This window comes from Bombyx mori, chromosome 20, assembly GCF_030269925.1.
Source record: "Bombyx mori chromosome 20, ASM3026992v2".
In the NCBI taxonomy this organism is placed as follows: Eukaryota; Metazoa; Arthropoda; class Insecta; order Lepidoptera; family Bombycidae; genus Bombyx; species Bombyx mori.
The window spans coordinates 5,611,642-5,626,521 of record NC_085126.1 but is presented as its reverse complement, the minus strand read 5'-3'; the positions used below and the strand labels follow the sequence as shown (position 1 = coordinate 5,626,521).

The 14,880-nt window shown below is 36.9% G+C and overlaps 1 protein-coding gene across 3 annotated transcripts in view; it reads left to right on the top strand.

Annotated features, from left to right (window-relative positions):
* Window positions 1-14,880, top strand: part of LOC101745942 (focal adhesion kinase 1) — a 203,192-nt gene that overhangs the window by 2,857 nt on the left and 185,455 nt on the right. For 2 of the 3 annotated variants that reach the window (XM_038018048.2, XM_038018046.2), the window contains exon 2: window positions 3,231-3,261. The gene's annotated coding sequence lies outside the window, so the exon portion shown is untranslated. Of the gene's footprint in view, window positions 1-3,230; window positions 3,262-14,273; window positions 14,533-14,880 lie in introns of those variants that run through there. The other variant, XM_038018045.2, reaches the window with a different exon arrangement.

The following is a 14,880-nucleotide window of genomic DNA, read 5'->3' as shown; positions in this document are numbered from 1 at the left end:
TTGCAACTATTTAATCACTCATTCAATGACTTTCGCCCATAACTTCAAGTAGAATCGATTCAAAGAGCTTTGGAGATGTTTTCATTAATATTGTAAACTTCTGTCTGAATTTTCTCTCTCCCGAAATTTCCACATATTTAAATTAACATTTGGGTTATGTCTGTGGTCAAGTTATAGAAATATTTTGATTATGTAAGATCTGTGGTAAATTTTTATTAATAAACGGAAAATTATTTTTGTTAATTAACATGATATTTTTAGGTAGTAAAATCATATTTGCCGTTTGTTTTATTTTAAAATTAGTTATGAGTGCCGTTGTAGTTGTCCTACCTAATGAATTATCAGGAGTATCGAAGGGCTTATTCTGTTTTCGTCGGATTGGTAGAACTCACGCGACTCAGCTTGGGGACTTAGTTAATGTCTACGCTAACAAGAGCAGTGCTTCGCTGAATCTACCACCGGATTGGAAACGCGACCCACTTATCCTCCGGCGAGAAATTCAGTACGCTGTGGGTGCTACTAACCGTCATATTTTATAACGGTAAAGTCATTATCGCAAAAATACCGCGCAGAAAAACAATTTTCCCTGCAACGACGAATGAAACCGAACAGGCAGAATGTTCCAGTTTCCCTGTGCTAAAACAGTCATTTAACGAATGTGAATGGGGGTTTGTTCCATTTCCACGACAAGAGAGAGACAGGAAACTGTCAGACTGGAAACTAGCGCCAACAAGTTTCTGTCCATTGTATTTCAGGCGAGGTCGGATATACTAAAAGAATAATTATGTATTCAATTTTGAAGTAATTGAAAAATAAGTCGAGGATAAATGGACGTATTTGAAGGTTTTTGCGGCTCGTTTGAAATATAAGAATTTTTTCTTTGTTTTTTCTTCTTTTTCTCCACTTTATCTCAATAGGTGGGGTCGGCACAGCTAATTTTTTTTCTTTTATTCTCTGCTATCAGCCATCAGCTCAACACTCACTCCTCTCTCTCTCTCTCATATCGTCATTCACATACTCCATCATGTCTTCTTCGGTCGACCACTTCCCCTTTGCTTTGTTTACACGTTGGAAACATGCGTATTTTGTGTGGAGGAAAAGTTTCAGATCACGAAAACAGGTATTAGCTAGTGATTAAATCGATAAAACAATGCTATGTATGTATTGAATAAATTAGTGGGTATTTATAAAATAAACAAATAATAAGTTTCTAAAGCGAATACAAATAAAATTAAAATTATTATTTTTCAATCTTGGCTTACCCGATTAGCCCAAGACATTTTGTTGTATTACGAAAAGTCTGTTTTAAAAAAATGTGAAAAATTTTATGTTTATATTACACGCACAACAGACATAACAGAACAGAGGAATTAGAAAAACGAAACACGATGATTTTAATATACCACGTATAAATCTATGTAATGGCAATAAAAGGTCAAAAAGTCGTAAGCGAACTCCTGTAGTGTCTAGTTATTAAATAGCTGTACAGATTATTTTAATGTAAGACCTTTGACTTAATCTAAAGACAGCCATGTTATTCCTTAAGGTCATATGGCTCCCCAGGTTGAGCAGACTGCTCCAACAATATACGTCTTGACTACACGCTATACTTCTATTACATTGTTATGTATATATTTCATTAAAATATGTAAATTAAGCAAGTATTCACCCGTACTTCGATTCATGTATACCAGCGCGGTGGACAATTTGTCGATGCCCTTAAATAAGTTAGCTAGATTGACATAGTCGACAAACATTTGCGCTGCATCGCCACTACCTCGTCCTAACAATTTCTTTTCTTTTTTTTTTCCTTCCTAATTTGATAGCCATGAGAGGCTATTTCAGCGGAACCTTAACTAGTAGTAACCTGACGACGTTGCAAACACGAACCCTAGCAAAGATCCGTGCTTCGCAGAATCTACCACCGGATCGGAAACACGACCCACTGAGAAGATCCGGCGAGAAACTCAGTGGGCTGTGTCTGAGGGTTAATTTACTCGTCGAGCCTTTCGTCGCAAGCGACGGGTTCGACGAGAACGGTGACCGATGCTTGAGGTACCAAAAGCACCATTAGTGGATCGGGAGGATCCGAAATGACGTGATCGGGGCGACGTCGACTGCTTTCCATTCTTTCCGCAGGATCAGGAATGTAGTTACCGGCGGCCACGATGAGAGAGTTCTCGTGTCGTGCCGCTTTATCGAAGTGGCGTCCTTACCTCTGAAAAGAGTTATTGTAGTTACTTTTGTATAGCATTTATTTCAAATTATGCATATTGTGAAACAATACAAGTAACTCGATGAGTTAATTTTCAATCGTGAACGTGGTAAAAGCACACGAGTATTCATTTAAGTCGAAAAAGTAAAGTCGTTAGGTAATTTTCCCGTCAATTTACACAGCAGATTACTGTATTCTCGTTCGACATTTCCGGGAATAGGAGTCTAGTGTTTTACGTTTAGCAGTATCATTAACCCTAATAATGAGCGCAGCGTAGGAAATGCCACAGAGTACTGTTAATTCAGTGCTGCGAAGCATGCAATTTACTCCAGTCAGTGACGTTGATAGCGAATGAATCGTGCCAAAAAGCACCAAGGGTCTTGGAATAATAAATAGCTTGGTTAACTGAACGCAGTAATCGTCTTTAAAGTTTATCCGCTGTGTTTGTGGCAAGGCATCATTGTTCTTCTTTCCGGGATACCGAATCCTAAATAATAAATTAAAATAGGAGGGTTTTAATACATAATTATCATCATGGTAGTTACCACCACCCTGTCAATTCCTGCCGTGAAGCAGTAATGCATTTCGGTTTGAAGGGTAGGGTAGCCGCTGTAACTATACTGGAGACATTAGAACTTATCTCAAGGTGGGTGGCGCATTTACGTTGTAGATGTTTATGGCCTCCAGTAAACATTTAACATCAGGTGGGCTGTGAGCTCGTCCACCCATCTAAACTAGAAAATAAAAATAAAAAAAATATTAGCCACAACTTATTTTGAAGAGCTACCTATAAGCCAGCCACTCTATACAGAAATAATCTTAGAACAAAATGGCTATATTCTTGAACAAATTATTGCAAAATAACTCATATTTAATGGTCATAGTCTCCTTCCAAATTGTATTGGCTTTAGTCATTCTCAAACTTCGAAGCCAGATCTTGATATCGTGACGTGATAACTGAAGGATTTGTAATCAAGTGAAGAAATGATAACATGTTTTTTTTCTTTCTTTTCAGTTAGTCATCGAATCCCGAGTCGATCTTGTTGGTAAGTTTGTTTTTAAACAAATAATAATTATCTGGTTAAAATATCAAAAATTGTATTAGCAACAAATAAGAATTTATTAAATGCAATCGTCATCGAAAATAATAATAAAAAAAAATCGGATTAATCCACCATTGAATGAACGAAGCAACTCAGAATACGCTTACGCGTCTTAATATCGAAGAAAGAAAGCGGAATTGTCGTAACTTGAAAAACCCAACTAAAAACTAGAACCATAAAACTATATCAAAAATTCATAACGCATATTATATTTATAGAGATAGAAAGTTAAAAAATGGTATGAAATTTGATGATTTTTTTTTATCGTAGACCCAAACCGTTCGAAGTGGTATTGGTAGTGGTATTTCTTAATACAAGAATATTTTAAAACGTTATTTTGCCCAAACTGCAAGTTACGACTTTCTCCCGTTGATATGGTTTTCCTTCATTATTATTTCCAGATGTAATATCGTATTGGCAAAGTTTGACCTTCATTCTAAGGTATTCATAAAAGCTCTCATTCTCGTGTGTAATTATTACTGAGTCGCTTAGCCTAGAAACGGAGCGAGCTCTTGAACACGCGCGGAACCAAGAAACCATATGAGGCTTTAACTATGCCGGCACATTTTTGTAGTTTGTAGACCAAGGTTTCGCGTTCTTGTATAGTTCGTAATTCTTCTTTTTTAGATGTGCGTTTTTGATGCAGATTTCTTTTGTGTTGATTGATGCGAAAGTAAATATATTGGGTATAATGTTTTTGGTTAGAATACTTTAACTGTAGATCTGAAAGTCGATTTGTGTATGTATGTTCGCTATAGATACCGATACGGGTGGACAATGGCAGGAAATTTTCACATTGGCATAGCGGATGATTCTGTGAAGTTTGGTAGGGATAGGGTCAAAGTCAAATGAAAGAATGGCCAGCTAAGCGGATCGGGTTTGACTAGTTATCTATAAATTTAACTAAAGTACTATGGAAAGTGTTTTAGGTTAAAAGGGCATTTTTCAGACAGATCTTTGAGCGAAACAATAAATATTCAAGAAAAATATGAGGAAAAAAAACCAAGACTATACAAGATGGCGGTGCCGTTATAATTATTTTATTATCTGTTGTATTTATGAATAGTTTAATAATGAAATCACATATCATTAATCACACAATTTATCAATAATGGTTTTCGCCCTGTGGACGATATTTGATAATCACTGACAACTCAACATTTAGATTCATGTTGTTATTGACATTAACACTATTGAGTTCTTTATTATTTAAACATGAAATGTGAATGTCGGAAATAGCCCATAAAAAACTGTTTCCAAATTCGTGTTGCTTATAACCATTTGAGGAAAACGCTGGTTTTTCGTCCCTACCAATTTTGGTGACCTCGAGGGGTTATACTAGATTCTCCGGGCGAGTAGGTGAGCTCAGGTGGGTACAGGTGGGTAAGGCCTGGTAGGTGGGGCTCTATCTAGGCGAATTTACTAACACTAGCCCTAGCAAGAGCAGTGCTTCACCAAATCTACCATCGGAATCGCGACCCACTGAGAAGATCCGGCGAAAAACCCATTGGACTAGTCTGAGAGTTAGTTTACTCGCCGAACTCTGTATCGCAAGCGACGGGTTCGCCGATAACGGTGATTGGTGCTTGAGGTACCTAAAAAAACCGATAGTGGATCGGCAGGGAAGCGCTGGATTGAAGATGCTTGTATATATGCAAACTTACCACAAAAATGTCGTTGGCGCGATGCAGCATCTGTCCAATATGTTCTACGATGGCTAAAGACTAAAACACAGATAAAAAGTACTCACCTGTTTTATCTTTGCCTGTTAATATAATATACAGGGTTTATGCTGTTGATTTTTAAGACAATTACAATTTACAAAAAGACAATCGATTGTCGCGTCTCGAAAGAATATGGGGCGCGTCTGGTAAACAGTATTTTGGTTACAGTGCGTGCTAGAGTCGCTATCTAGATAAATCTTGTATAAACGTTTGTCTATATAAATTAAAGTTTTGGTTTTATGTTTATCCTTACCTATTCGCTGGCAGTCAAAGGGGCTATTCCAGCTACGCTCGGACGAGTGGGTGAGCTCACGGGCTCAACCTAAGGTAATTTACTTACACTAGCAGAATCTACCACCGGACCGGAGTCGCGACCAACTAAGAAGATCCGGCGAGAAACTGAGTGGGCTGTGTCTATTGGTTAGATGTTACGTTAATAATTGATACTTTTTTTATTGCCCTTGTAGGCAGACGAGTATCCGGCCCACCTGATGGTGAGTGGTTATCGTCGCCCATGGACTTCAGCAATGCCAGGGGCAGAGCCAAGCCGCTGCCTACCGCTTAATACTCTCCACAAGCCTCGTTTGAAGAAGGACATGTCATAGCGCTCGGGAAACACCGTGGAGGGGAGCTCATTCCATAGCCGGATTGTACGTGGCAAACGGTTCCTGGAATAGTCCTATTATAATTTGTATTGTATTACTTATACAAAAAAAAATTACAAAAAACTTCAAAACTACACGTAAATCAGAGTCGGAGGAACTGAACGGTATTGAGGACGACCGATTGAAATAGAAGTGACGAACATTTTTGGTCTATTCATTGACCAAGATGTGATCATTTTTTGACTGAGTAAATAATAAAAAGGGTACATACAAAGGGTAAAAAAAAAATCATTAAATTTTAAAATTAAAACGTTGTGTTCCATTATTAGTATTATGATAAGACAGTACAGTCCTTCATTATATTATTATTTCGCGAGGATCGTAGAACTTTATATTCATTATGTATTGATATAAGATTCACAAGCAGAGTTCTGGTAGAGGAAGGAAAATAAAAAGGAAGACTTCATTATTAAATGTTATTGTGAAATAAATTTAGCCACAGTCGTTACTAGGTCAAACGTCATATCTAAATACAACATACATTATATACCTATTATTTACCTACACATTATATAATTTACCACATGATGTACTATTTACTTATACGTTATATAATATACCGTTTCAAATGGAAATATAATAATAATGAACAATATTTTTTGATTTGGATTCTTCCAACATGTCACTTCGCAACTTCACTTTCCGTAAGTCGCATGTTATGAAAATTCGTATAATGTTTGAAAATCGTTCTTAGTGTCCACTCAGCAAGTTGATTAAAAATAGCTGTAAATAGGGCAGTAATCAGCAGTAAAAACTAAAAAGTATCGCAATTACAAAAGTCGAAAAATCATCATCGAACCTGTTGTCTAGCTCTACTCGTGGAGCGGAAGAGATTTAGTGTAAATAATGATGAGTTAGTTAAATATTGAATTCTTAAAAGATGTGTGTTTTTTTTCAACCCATCCTCCAATAGTGTTTGCCTATTTAAGCTAAAATCTTCGGTGATGATGCAGGATGCAACCATTTAAAGTAAGCGGCTTGGCTGTCCCCTCATTGTTATTAATGTGAAGGAGTGACAGAAACCATCCATTGTTAGGTGGGCCGCATGGTATCTCCCAGGAAAATAAATAAAAACACAGCCTCAGGAGTTGTTTTCAGTAATACCGTTTCTGATACTTAGATATCAGTCTTTTAATTTCATTAAACACGAACATAGGTCTCGTCATAATGAACAATGACGTCATCATACAAATCCAATAAGCTTACTGGAAACAATCGTTTGTTTATTAGCATATTCCCACTATTTTCACCAATTTATTTAAACACTAGCGACCCGCCCTCGCTTCGCTTCGGAAACATTAAAACACACATGAAACCAAAAAAAAAAAAAAAAATTTTTTTTAAAAAAGTAGCCTATGTTCATCAGGGACAATGTCGGCTTCTAATGGAAAAATAATTTTTCAAATCGGTCCAGTAGTTTCGGAGCTTATTCGAAACAAACAAACAAACAAATCTTTCCTCTTTATAATATTATTAAGTACTAGCGACCCGCCCTCGCTTCGCTTCGGAAACATTAAAACACACATGAAACAAAAAAAAAAAAAAAAGTAGCCTATGTTCATCAGGGACAATGTCGGCTTCTAATGGAAAAATAATTTTTCAAATCGGTCCAGTAGTTTCGGAGCCTATTCGAAACAAACAAACAAACAAATCTTTCCTCTTTATAATATTAGTATAGACATATAGACTAATATTTTATTGATTTATTGAAATTATTACTTCACCACACATCTTATTAATAAAGTCTCGTCCCCAAATCTGGTTTTAGTTTTGATAAATGGTAACACCAGTCAAGAATTCACATCTTTATTTACTTATTATTAATGGATACTATTTATTAATAGCCTCTCTGCGATATGTATAAAAATCGTATAATAATAATAGATTAATTCTAACCGTACGTGACACACGACCAATAAATGATTTTTATTATTATTGAATTTCCTGATCACATAGGTCGAGGTGTGTCAAGACGAAACGCGTTACTCATTGTGCTCGATGCGAATAAGTATAATTTAAATTTATGCAGTGTGATTATTTCGACACGACTACCACGAAGAAAGAATAACATCGTGTAATCATACTGGTTTTATTGGTGGTAGGACCTCTTGTGAGTCCGCACGGGTAGGTACCACCACCTTGCCTATTTCTTCTGTGAAGCTGTTATGCGTTTCGGTTTGAGGGGTGGGGCAGCCGTTGTAACTATACTGAGACCTTAGAACTCACATCTCAAGGCGGGTGGCGGTATTTAGGTTGTAGATGTCTATGGGCTCCGTTAATACTTAACACCAGGTAGGCCGTGAGCTCGTCCACCCAGCTAAGCAATAAAAAAACGTCATATCAGCACAAAAATGTTGATGGTTACAGTACTATAATATTCATATTTATTCGGTTAATTTTTACTTAGACATTCATTCATTCACACATTCATTTTATCAATTTTATTGCATAGGCGTGTTAATGAGCTCACATCCCAATTTTTTGTGTAGTTATGTAGTAGCTCATAGGATAGTACTAGGTGAATAAAGTCTCAATCGTATAGTTCAACTGCTGTTCCAGATTTCAAGCCGGAATGTATTACTAATACCAGAAATAGGCAGTGGCTATTCCTACGCGTCTGGGTTCACAAGACTCTCTACCACCAGGTTAATTGCTCCGTTTTAATCATTTGCTATCGGATAATGTTCGTCATTCACGTCCGCCGATATAATTTTCATACAGCCAAGGTCCATAGCGGCGATCAGACCTGTAAGTGGACTGAAGGAATTAATAAGATTCAGACAGAGAAAGCGTATTTATGTACTTTTTTTTTATTGCTTATGGGTGGTCGAGCTCACAGCCCACCTGGTTTTTAGTGGTTACTGGAGCCCATAGACATCCACAACGTAAATGCGCCACCCACCAAACTTGTAGTAAGGCGTATTTTGAGCTCATTTGTGTGGGTATCCCATCGAAGCACTCATGCGCTTTGAAGGACGGGGAAAACCGTTATACAATGCTATTGAGACTTCAACTTCACGCCCCGCCTGTAGTGAGAAGTGGTCACATTCTCCTTAAGGCTGAGTTGAATTCCACTGAAATGACTTTGGTTAAACATTAGGGAGACATAGCTCATTATGATTATACACTTTGGCTAACAATGTCTTTCGCTAATTTGAATCTGACTTATCTATCTATCTATATATATAAAAATGTGTGTTAAATGTGAATTATTTGTGGAAGTCCAGAGAAGGTTTAAAAGGTAGATAAATATGAAAATGCTCGGAATTAAATAAAAAAATAACAATTTTGTTTTTTCTTTGATGTGTCCCCCGTCGGACGGATTCCTTTTGTTTGTTTTAAGTGTATTTTATACAAAAGTTTAGGTTTTTTATTTATCGATTGAGGCGCTACGAAGTCTGCGAGGTCAACTAGTAATAGAAATAATCCTGCAAATTTTAAAGAGCATGAATTAGCAGTGTGCTTGTTACTAACAATAATAAAAAAACAGACAACTTAAAAAACATTCAATAAATTCGTTCTGCATTTACGTAAATAACCTAAATAAAATAAAAAAGGTTAAAAGTAAATATTTAAAATTTCTATCACTATGATAACTAGTTACGTCGCTCGTCGGCTCTAATCTCAGCCACTTATCATAATAACAGCTGACGACCCTTATCATAACAAACAATACATCCACGCTTCGAGTACGTATTTACTGGTGGTAGGACCACTTGTGAGTCCGCGCGGATAGGTACCACCGCCCTGCCTATTTCTGCCGTGAAGCAGTAATGCGTTTCGGTTTGAAGGGTGGGGCAGCCGTTGTAACTATACTGAGACTTTAGAACTTGTATCTCAAGGTGGGTGGCGCGTCTACGTTGTAGATGTCTATGGGTTCCAGTAATTACTTAACACCAGGTGGGCTGTGAGCTCGTCCACCCATCTAAGCAATAAAAAAAAATTAAAAAAAAATCGTAAATCGGAAAACGTGTATTTTTTATGTCACTGGCTTTAAATACAATAGAACTAAATGAATAAGTGTGGCTATTTCTCACGGCTACGATGTGCATATAGCGGAACCTTTGGCCTGGGTCTAGGTTTCTTGACATTATTACCAACTCGGTATTACTCATTTTACTGGAGCATGTGAATGCTCCGCGACTGGTATGTATGTAACCTCCATATGATTTATGACTTAAAGAGGTTAATCTATACTAATCTTATAAAAATGAATTGCTGTTCGTTAGTCTCGCTAAAACTCGAGAACGGCTGGACCGATTTGACTAATTTTGGTCTTGAATTATTTGTAGAAGTAAATAAATATGGAAATGCTCGGAATTGAATAAAAATAACAATTTTGTTTTCCCTTTGATGTGTCCTCCGTCGGACGGATACCTTTTGTTTGTTTTAATTCCCTACACCAGTTGCGGGGGCGTTAATGATGAGAATCTTTGTGGGGGTAAGAAATAATAATGTTAATTTCAAATGCCCAGCGAAGCGGACGGGTACAGCTAGTATGTTATACAGGTGACATAAATGTTAATTTGAAGAAGAAGGAACATAGGAAATATAAAAACATTTTCGAATTGTAAAATATAAAAAAAAAAACATAAAAACTGGTGAAGCAATAGCTTTAAATGTTGTTTCTCTTTATAGAGCAACTCAGTTTGTGCTATAGTTTTACTAGGCTAAACTTTATTTTTATGTGAATAAAATAATACATTATATTATGTATATAAGTGTTTTAGTTATACTTGAATCCGGTAATAACTTTGCGGTAAAACTCGCAGCGACAACCAACCAAACGAGATATGCTAACAATATTAATGGTACACCATTCTAGGATGCGCTTCGTGTGGTTGATATTTTATAACGCTGGTAGGCTATTCTGCATTTGAGATGTGGTGCTAAATGTGGCGAAAGATGCTAGGAATTCCCTGGACAGCACATCGCACCAACGTGTCGATCCTCCAAGAACTCCAGATAAAGACGAGGCTTTTTACCATCTGCCTGCGTAAGTAGAGTTCTGGAATACTTTGGCCACATTGCAAGAAAGGATCACGGCAGCTTGGAGAAGCTAATGGTGAACGGAAGAACACCACGAGGTAGAGGCCCGACACGTTGGACTGACCAGATCCGCACTACCCTCGACACCACAGTTCACGACGCTCTACACTCGGCGGCAGATAGAGGCAAATGGCGTGAAATGGTCCGCAATAAACTCCTGTTGCGAGGAGGTGGTCACGACCCTCAGTATTGAGGAAACCGAAGCGAGAAGAAGAAGAGGTAGACTATGAAAATTTTAGTCTATTTAGATCATCCGAATGACGATAAGTTATCTACATTGCACTGTTAAAACGACACTTACTGGTGGTAGGACCTCTTGAAAGTCCGCGCGGGTGGGTACCACCACCCTGCCTATTTCTGCCGTGAAGCGGTAATGCGTTTCGGTTTGAAGGGTGGGGCAGCCGTTGTAACTTACTTGAGACCTTAGAACTCTCAAGGTGGGTGGCGCATTTACGTTGTGGATGTCTATGGGCTCCAGTAACCACTTAACACCAGGTGGGCTGAGAGCTCGTTCACCCATCTAAGCAATAAAAAATAAAAAAAACGACACAAAACACTAGTGGTTTGTGCACGCACAGAAATGACGGGTCGTGGAACCTTTTGTTGAATACCCGGATGGCACCGTTTTAAATTCCGCCATACAATTTACAACTGCGGTAAAGTTGGATCGTGTTATTTCGGTTTCGCAGCAAAAATGCAATGCTGTAAACAACATTACGGTGACAGATACGAGAGTCGGGCTTATTTAGAGATTCAGATGCAATACGATGCGATTATTATCGGAAGCTTATTTTATCTGCTTAATGAAATGCGCAGGTAAGCGAATGATATTTAATAAAAAAGTTTATGAACCTTGTTGACCCATAAATACTTACATAGTAAACACCTTTTTTTGTGGTAAAAATCAAGCAGTGTTAGTCAAAGCTGTTACCGATTATGACATTTAATGTTGATCTCTAGTAATACATACAAATATGTTCTACTATTCAAATCCGAACGCAAATGACATTGCTTCCCAAATTTATATATTAATACATAAAGCAAAAACTTTATGCCCTTTTGTACGAAAATTGCGCGGACGGAGGAATATGAAATTTTCCACACTTATAGAAAACAAAGAGAAGGAATGCAAAATTCTAGTAGTTTAAAAAAATCATGCATAAAAATACATTAAATCAATAAAAAAAAACATTACACACTGTGGCGGGTAGCCATCATACAACGCAAGATAATTGACAGATGCATGAATCTCGCTTACGACATTTTCAAGATAAAGCGCATATATACAAGTTCCGAATAACAACATTTGGACCGTCGGTCTACCGAGCAATATCACCCGCTCGGTGGAAGATCTTCCCTTTGTCGTATATAACCCCAAACACACATTACCATGCATTTGACACAGACGCATTTATACCATTTTATTTATTGTTAAATATTAAAGTCTGTGGTCAAATTGAGAATCGAGTGTTTTTATTCGTATTTGTCTATAGTGTAGCCTTGGCGTAATCTGTGATTGAAGGTATGCTCTTTGACAATAGAACCTCAATAATGTTCAAACTTATAATTTCAACTTTGAATTTCAATTAATTATGGTCTGGAATTTCGACCACTGGGCGACTACTAGTATATAATTTATTAAACACTTATGCACTATTCGTATCTTCATCATCAATTTATACCTACAGTCTCGTAGGCACAAATTCTCTATAACTACTATTAGAACATTCAATCAACAGTGACTTCTCAGTTCCGTAGTCTAGTGTAAAGAAGAATGCAAAATAATTTCGTATCCAGTTTATTTGTAACCTCATATTTATAAAAACAATTTGGTTTCGCGTCACTAATCACCAGGAACGCAAGAACGACATTGGATTACATACCACTACGTGTTCTGCAATCTTCATCGAAATGCGATATCCAAAGATTGGGTCCTTTTAAATTTATATTCGCAATCTATATCGATTCTTAGAGATCGTTTAAGCTTCGACCCTTCCTCGAACAGGGAGCATATTTTGTTCTTTTTTTCTAGTTTCGATATTAGCTTAAAACTTTACTAAGCATTTGCGATTTATTTAAAGGCAGTTACTTTTTTTGTTTATTCTCCGAATTTAAATTACTTATTTTAAAAAGACTATGATTTTTATAGACAGGGATCGGCAATCTGAGGCTCTTTGGATATGAAACTGCGGCCCTTTAGTTCCATACGCAAATATTATTTATTTAAAAAAAAAAACATTTAAAAATTGTTCTGAATCGACTAACGAGGATTGGGCACTATTTCTATCATTCATTTTTTACTTAAATAATAAGTGATTATCTAGTAATACCGTATATAGATATATATATTTATATATATATATATATATCTATTATCTAATTTGTTGTAAAAAACACTTATATAAGAATTAATAGATATTTTTCTTATGAATAATTAGAAAAAAGAAAAGTTTATGCAAGTACCTACTATTTATTGTTGCCAAGAAAAAAATTGTGGCTCTTTAAAAACTTTGAAATTTTGCAAATTATAATTTTTGACTCTTGCGACTCAAAAGGTTGCCGACCTCTGTTATAGAGGCATCGTCACTATAGTTCCTCCATTATAGTCCACTTGATTTGGCAGGAATATTTTGACAAACTTGATGTTTTTCTGCGTACGCGTAAAATTACTGTGTAAAACTGGTTTATCCATTTGATTGCGGGTTTAGCTCAGTGGGTGTGAGCGCATCAGGAGTGCTATTCGAGAACACGTGCATAATTCTGTTCAGCATAATATGCTGTTCGCAGACTGGTTTTGAATAAGTTGCAGTTCCCATTTGCTTATCTTGTCCTATTCCGGAATTCATTTTAATATTATGCAATCCTGGTATTAAATACCATGTCTATTAGCAGATAATCTTGATCGTGTTGTTCTTGTATGGCAACATGGAAGCTAATCAGAAGAGCGCACGCTGTGTTGGTAACTATTAAGATAGAACGTATCTGATATTACATGTCTAACGTGCCAATGAAGTTTCGCATCAGAAATGCCTACTTTTCTTTTTTAATCAAAAGATTACATTTTTTTATTTAAGGTTTATTTTAAAATGTTTTCAAACATCAAACCTTTTATCCGGATCGTTTTAAAATTCAATTCAGAATTTATCAATAGACATTTACATATTTTAACGGGTTATTACTTTCGATCCACAGACATGTTCGTACTTTCTGCAAACTCAAGATGAAATTCGATACTTTAACATCTCAGTTGTCAATTTGTTTAATAAAATTCGTCATGTTTCATTTGTAATCGAATTCACTTTAAATTAACCAACCATACCTACTTTGAACATTTTGGTCATGGTAGCGGAGGCGGAAAGATATGTTGTCCTGTTTCAGGAGCATCGATTGGCGCTCCGTGTCCATTGCGTTTGAAAATGTTCTTTCACATTGTTAAGTTAGGGGTGTTTTCGTAGTTGATTTGGTCTGGAGTTAGGTCGTATGGGTGTTGAGCCGGCGGTTAGGGAAGCACGCGGCCGGCCAGCCGCAGTGCCACGCCGGTCGTCGGCTTCAACGCTCGCGTCACCGCACCCCTCGCTTCGGGAATATTCTTTCGACACGGACCGTGGCGTTGCGGTGGGTTTCGCGTTCACCGAAAGCGTGTGTGTTAATGTAAATGTTAGAGAAGAATCTGTTTTGTGTATAGTGAATTTTGTATAATGCATTTATATATAAATAGATAAATAAATACGTGTCTTCAATTTTGTGACCAGAACTATATAGCAAAAATTGCGCCGGTTTGTTAACACCTAATTTGTTTTTGCGACACAATTACGCATATTCCGTACAAGTGAGCCAATGAATTTTCACTATCTAAACTGAATGCATTTTACTTTTACTGGGCTTGCAAATGCATATATAACAGAGTAATCGGAATGCGAAAACGACACATTCTAAAAGCGACCAAGACCGTATCACGATAATTGCTGTTATGGTTGATTAAACAGCCAAACCCAATGTCGAGATGATTGGACCCAAATTGAGTGCGGTGTAGTAGATATCTCCTCTAATTAATTGCTTATTTGATGTAGGATCGGTTTGTTTACTTAGAACTGACTTGTCTGTGTGAATTGTATAAATTAGGA